At 36.7% G+C, this 6,664-nt stretch overlaps 1 pseudogene; it reads left to right on the top strand.

Moving 5' to 3' along the window:
• The first annotated feature begins 997 nt into the window (after window positions 1–997).
• LOC129300275 (DNA (cytosine-5)-methyltransferase 4-like) lies at window positions 998–6,660 on the top strand (annotated as a pseudogene).
• Window positions 6,661–6,664: the final 4 nt, after the last annotated feature.

The raw sequence follows: 6,664 nt of genomic DNA, 5'->3' as shown, positions 1-6,664 counted from the left end.
TGATTGTGAAAGTCTATTTGAGAGTCCACCCACTAATTGTGAAAGTTTTATAGCTTCCAACATAACCCAATCTTGGTTAACTTGCATGGCTTTTACTGCAGCCTTGTATTAAAAAAAAAGTGAGAATCAAAAAATAATTTGGGGACTTAATCTGCAAATTATTTAAAAGTTTAAGAGAGGGAATGCTACCTTTTTTTTTCTTTTAGCACATAGGGAGTACTAACTTTTTAATACTGACTCTAATTAAATATTTAAATTCATTAAATTCTAAATCATATTTTCTAAAAAAATGAGAGAGAGAGAGAGAGAGAGAGAGAGAGTCAATAAGAGTAGAACAATTTTCAGCACAAGCATAATCATGAAAAAAGGTTAAATACCGTACATTTCACAATATACTCCCCTCTTACAAAAATATAAATTATTTTTAGTTGAATATCACTTTCAAATAATATAATTACTTATTTTCAAATTAATATCATTTTTTTATATTCATTTCTGTTTAATAAAATATTTTATTTTAAAATAAATAAAATAATTTATTAATTAGGAGTATTTTAAAAAAAGCACAATGATTACTTTTTAAAATATTAAAAATATTTTATATTTTTTAAATTTTTTAAATAAAAGGTATGAATATTAACAGTAATGATGAGTAATATTGGGCTTAGTTTAGCCTATTATGACTAATGGACAACACTAGGTTGATCACCCTACATTGCCAGGCTAAAATCAATGTTAAAAACTGATATTTGAACATTGTTTTTTTCAATTAATTTTTTGATGCGTCGACTAATTAACAAATTAATGCTAGGTATCGACGAAAATTCTCTATGATTCATTGATTTATTTGACCTCCTAATTCAGTCAATGATACTGGTAGATTGTCCTAAAATTGCCGCGCCAGGGGTGGGAAATTCGGAAATTTCGTGAAATTCGACAAAAAGATTTTAATTCGAGCCTGTAGGCGCCAAAAATGGTTTCGCGCGTCCCCGCCAAAGCCAAGGTTGAAGACCGAGCCGCATCATTTCCAAACTAGCAAGAAGTAACGCACTTACGTTTCTGCAAAACTTCACGCCGATTGAGGGATTTGCCAAAACCACTGCACCTATTAGTTCAAACCGTTCCAGTCCATTCCTTGGTTTTCTTTCTTTCCTTTCAAATCAAACATCTAAGATTTTGAAACAAAGAAGGACATTTAACGGATGGCACCTGCAGCCCTTATAGATTCATCAGCACCCGATGATTCCTCTACCGGAGATGCTCCGAAATCAGGTACGTAAGCCCATCTGCTTTCTTTGGTTTTCACGCACAAACTGTAGGCATCTTCTTGCTGTTGTCTGCTTTTCATTTGCGGGTAGAGTCTGGTTTTGCTGTGTCTTTGTTCTCCACAAGGTACATGAAACTCGTCATTTTGTCAAACCATGATTATGCGGAGTGGTCATTGGTGGATAATCGTAGATTTTTTTTTCCCGTTTTTCTCATGTGTGAATCCGAAATGCGGAATCGTTTACTCTTAAAATTTTGTACTGCGAGTTCAACACTGGGGCTTTGCTTTATTGTTTGACTCTAGGTTTGATTCTTTCTTGCCTTCTTCACTGGGTGCTCGAAACTCGTGTTTTTGCCAAGTTTTCTCAGCTGCGTTGGATTGTTAATCAACGAATTATCTCTTTCCCATTTCTTTTTTTAATTTACCCGTGTGTTGACACCCATCTTCGTTTGGTCACAAATCTTGCACTTCGAGCTCAAATTTGAGGCTTTACTTCGTTGTTTCACACTTGATTTGTCGTCTTCTTCACCGGGTAATCTGACGTGCTTTTTCCCAGACTGATGTTTTCGGAATGATTTTTGGATGAATATTTGAACTTCTATTGTATTTCTTTGCCCTCAGCTCGTGCAATGGTTGTATAATTTCTAGTTGCTGGAAGCAGAATTCATCTTTCCAATGCGATAAATTTCATCTGGATCTAGGGATGACAATGCGGCGATTCACGGTGTTACACATTCTTTTTAACCTTTTCTTTTATTTTCTGTGATCTTGCGAAGTCTTCTCTTGTTATTCTATATTCGAACCAGTGACCCTAATAATGTATAACAAATTGGGTACCTCCGGGTTGGGTCTAAAGTCACCATCTTTTTCTCAGACGTTACCATATAAGAACATCTTTTGATTTGTTTCCAAGAAATTAAAACAAAGGAGCAGGTTGAATGGAAACGAACTAATATATTTGAAAATTTATTTGATGTATCCATAGATCAAGCCTTAGATTCTGCAGCTGATACAGTGTTATGCAGGTAAGGTTTAATTATTATTTATTAAGCTCTGATAGATTGCCTATTTTCAATTGGCTATGTTGCTTACAAAAAGTCGTTCTTGTCATTCTATCGCCAACTTCATCTATCCTCTCTTACTATGTGTGGCTATGTCACTCCATTTTCTTGTATCTTTTCGCTAGATCTCTTTTCGATCATATACGGAATAAAGATTTGGGAAATTCTGTCCTCACTGCAGTTCCTAGTTCTATCTTGTTAGCTACTATTGCACCAACAATTTTCATTAATTTATTTTCTTGGCATGTTGTACTTTTATGTTGTTCTAGAGTCACTTTGTATTTGGGTTCTATCTGTTTCAGTTGCCTTGAGCCTTTACAGTACGTTTAGCTTATATTATTACCTTTCTGTTTCTTCATCATATTTATAATTTTCATCTTTTTCTTCGACACCATGGACGTTTTAACTAATTAGGTAAAAAGAGTAGCAAGAGTAAACAAAAATCTGTTGTTACAAAAATCAAAGAAGAAGTCATGGCTGGAGATAAGCAAAGAAAGAGAAGCTCTTCACAGAGAAGTGAGCAGTCCATTGGTTCTCGCAAGATGCCAAAAAGAGCTGCAGCATGTACAAGTTTGAAGGAAAAGTCCTTCCACTTATCTGATAAGGCTGGTCTTATTGAAGTGAAGAAGGAACAGGTTGTGGAAGAGGAGTTTCTAGCTGTGCGCCTGACTGCTGGACCTGGTGATGGTGATGGTCGCCTAAATAGGAGGCTCACAGACTTTATTCTTCATGATGAAACTGGCAAAGAACAACCTCTAGAGATGCTGGAAGTCAATGATCTGTTTATATCTGGACTTATTTTGCCACTTGAAGAAAGCCTTGATAAGAAGAAAGAGAAAGGCGTTAGGTGTGAAGGATTTGGACGCATTGAGTCATGGGACATCTCTGGTTATGAAGATGGCTCTCCGGTGATCTGGCTTTCTACTGATGTCGCTGATTATGACTGCTTAAAACCTGCCACTTGTTACAAGAAATTTTATGATCATTTCTATGAAAAGGCTCGGGCCTGCGTAGAAGTTTACAAAAAACTCACAATATCAGCAGGTGGGAATCCTGATATAAGTTTAGATGAGTTGCTTGCTGGCATGGCACGGTCCATGAGTGGATGCAAGAGATTTTCTGGAACTGCTTCTGTGAAGGAGTTTGTTATTTCTCAAGGTGAGTTTATCTATAAGCAACTGATAGGCTTAGATATGACATCCAAGAAAAATGACAGGATGTTCTTGGATGTTCCTGTTCTTGCTGCCCTAAGAGATGCGAGCAAGAATCATGGAAACCTAATACAAGCACAAGTATTTCCATCGAGTGGTAGTTTAAAGATTGATTCGGGGGTTTGGGATGAAGAGAACAAGATTCAGGTAAACTCAACAACTGATCTACCTGAGGAAAATGAGGATTTGAAGTTGGCCAGGTTGTTGCAAGAGGAAGAGTATTGGCAATCTATGAAGCAGAAGAAAAGCCACAGATCTGCCTCCGCACCAAGCAAATTTTACATTAAAATTAATGAAGATGAGATAGCGAATGACTATCCTCTTCCTGCATATTACAAAACCTCTCTCCAAGAAACTGATGAGTATATAGTTTTTGATAATGATTTTGACGCCTATGACCCTGAGGATCTTCCTAAAAGCATGCTAAATAATTGGTCTTTATACAATTCAGATGCCAGGTTGATTTCTTTGGAACTTCTTCCTATGAGACCCTGTTCAGAGATTGATGTGACAATCTTTGGATCAGGACTCATGACTGAAGATGATGGAAGTGGATTCAATCTGGATACTGATGTTGGTCATTCTTCTTCCTCTGGGTCTGGATCACAGGCTTCAGATGGAATCCCTATTTATCTTAGTGCGATCAAGGAATGGATGATAGAATTTGGTTCATCCATGATTTTATCTCGATTCGGACTGATATGGCCTGGTATGTCGTCCTTTGCATAAAATTTGGAGTTATATATTTCTTACATTTAAAGTATAATGTAAACCATTCCTGTAAGGTGATAAATAATATGGGCGTGATTGATAAAAAAATATGGATGTGAAACCTGGGTTATTTATAGCAGCAATCTTATCTGAAGCAAAATGAAAATAGGAAATCAATTTGTATGGAATTAAACATTTAATTATTAATATTTGTTTTTTGCATTGCTCATAAGTGGATATCTATAATAGTAAGTGAATTAGTAAAGCCACAAAAGTAGAAGTGAAGTTGTATATAAAATGTTGATGCACTTGCATTTTATAGTGAATTGACAGCAGATGTTAATAAAGACATCAAAACTTTCCTTTCAGGTATAGACTGGGCAAGCCATCCAAGCAGTATGCTCCTTGGCATGAGACAATTTTAAAAACTGCAAGGCTTGCTATCAGCATAATCACCTTATTGAAGGAACAGAGCCGAGTATCACGTCTTTCTTTTGCAGATGTCATTAAGGCAGTATCTGACTTTGGTCAGGATTGTCGCTCCTACATTTCATCTGATCTAGCAACAGTTGAAAGATACATTGTTGTCCATGGACAAATAATTCTGCAACTGTTTGCAGAATATCCTGATGCAAAGATTAGAAAGTGTGCATTTATCACCGGTCTTATGAGTAAAATGGAGGAGCGACACCACACTAAGTGGTTGGTGAAGACAAAGAAGGTTGTGCCCAGAAGTGAACCGAATTTGAATCCTAGAGCAGCAGTGGCCTCTATTGTATCAAAGAGAAAAGCCATGCAGGCTTACAACACAAAACTGATTAATAGGATATGGGGAGAGTATTACTCTAATTATTTGCCTGAAGATTCGAAAGGGGCTTTGAGTGAATCAAAGGAAGAAGATGAAGCTGAAGAGCTAGAGGAGGAGCAAGAAGAAAATGACGATGATGATGTGAGGGGGATACATCATTACCTTGGAGGAGGAAACTCATAAATCCCCTTCATTGTCAAAACAGACCAAATATCTTTCTCCTGATGGGGAAGTAAGATGGGATGAAAAGAGTGAAGGTAAAACAAGTTCTGGCTGTGTCCTATACAAAAAAGCCATTGTTCATGGAGAAGAAATATCTGTAGGGAATTTGTGTCTGTGGAAGTTGCAGAAGTAAATGAATTTCCTGACATTTATTTGGTTGAGTATTTGTTGAATCATGAAAGGAAGGAAAGGAAGAAAAATGTTTCATGGAAGAATGATGCAGTATGGATGTAAGACAGTACTTGGCAATGCTGCTAGAGAGAGAATTGTTTTGACAAATGAATGTCAGAATTTGGAACTGGAAGACATCAAGCAGATTCCTGCTGTTGATATTCGGAAAATTCAATGGGGACACCAACACCGGAAGGATAATATCTCTGCTGATAAAATTGATAGGGCCAGAGCAGAAGAGAGGAAGAAGAAAGGATTGCCTGTGGATTATTATTGCAAAAGCCTGTATTTGCCTGAAAGAGGTGCTTTCTTTAGGCTTCCGCTTGAGACTTTGGGCCTAGGCACAGGCATCTGCCACTCTTGCAAATTAAATGAAGCCCAAAAGGAAAAGGATAAATTCTCTGTGAACTCATCCAAGACTGCTTTTCAATTACAAGGAACTGAATATGCTCTCCATGATTATTTTTTGTAAGTCCATATGATTTTGAAGACAGAATAGAGCAGGGAAACTAATAAGAGTGGAAGGAACATAGGTTTGAAAGCATATGTTGTGTGCCAGTTGCTGGAGATTATTTGAAAAGGAAAAAAAAAAAAGAGAATCTGAATTGAGTGAAATGCACCCAGGTCAAAGTCAGAAGGTTTTTCAGACCTGAAGACATATCAAATGAGAAGGCATACGGCTCTGATATTCGAGAGGTAAAGGCTACTCATAACTTATCAAAATAAAAAACTCACGTACAAAACACTTGGAGAGTATCCGTGAAATGCTATATTGAATGAGCAAGTAAAATTGACCATAGTCATTGCATGAAGTGAGAATTGCTGGAATAACGAATTCATCAAGGCTGTGTCCTGAGCATGCCTGCCTGCCTATATGCGTGTTATTTATTTTTTTTTTTTCATTTTTAGATTTTTATCTAAAATGTTTTTTTAAGTTTTTTGGCACTAGGAGGGTTTGAACCCTAGATGACTACCCAACCCCACCCCACCGTTGTTAAACGTGTTGCTATATTTTCAGTCATTTTTTTTGAGTTTTTTGACTTAAAATTTTGTAGGATATTACAGTGAAGAAACACACATAATATCTGTAGAATCTATTGAAGGAAAATGTCAAGTAAGAAAGAAGAATGATATCCCAGGTGTAGATCCCCTGGAATTTTTCAACACATGTTCTTCTGTGAGAATTTGTATGATCCTGCCACTGGCTCACTCA

The sequence above is a fragment of the Prosopis cineraria genome, unplaced genomic scaffold (assembly GCF_029017545.1).
Source record: "Prosopis cineraria cultivar Desert tree isolate PC_DT_omini unplaced genomic scaffold, ASM2901754v1 PC1512, whole genome shotgun sequence".
Classification (NCBI taxonomy): domain Eukaryota; kingdom Viridiplantae; phylum Streptophyta; class Magnoliopsida; order Fabales; family Fabaceae; genus Prosopis; species Prosopis cineraria.
This window is presented reverse-complemented; position numbering and strand designations above follow the sequence as displayed.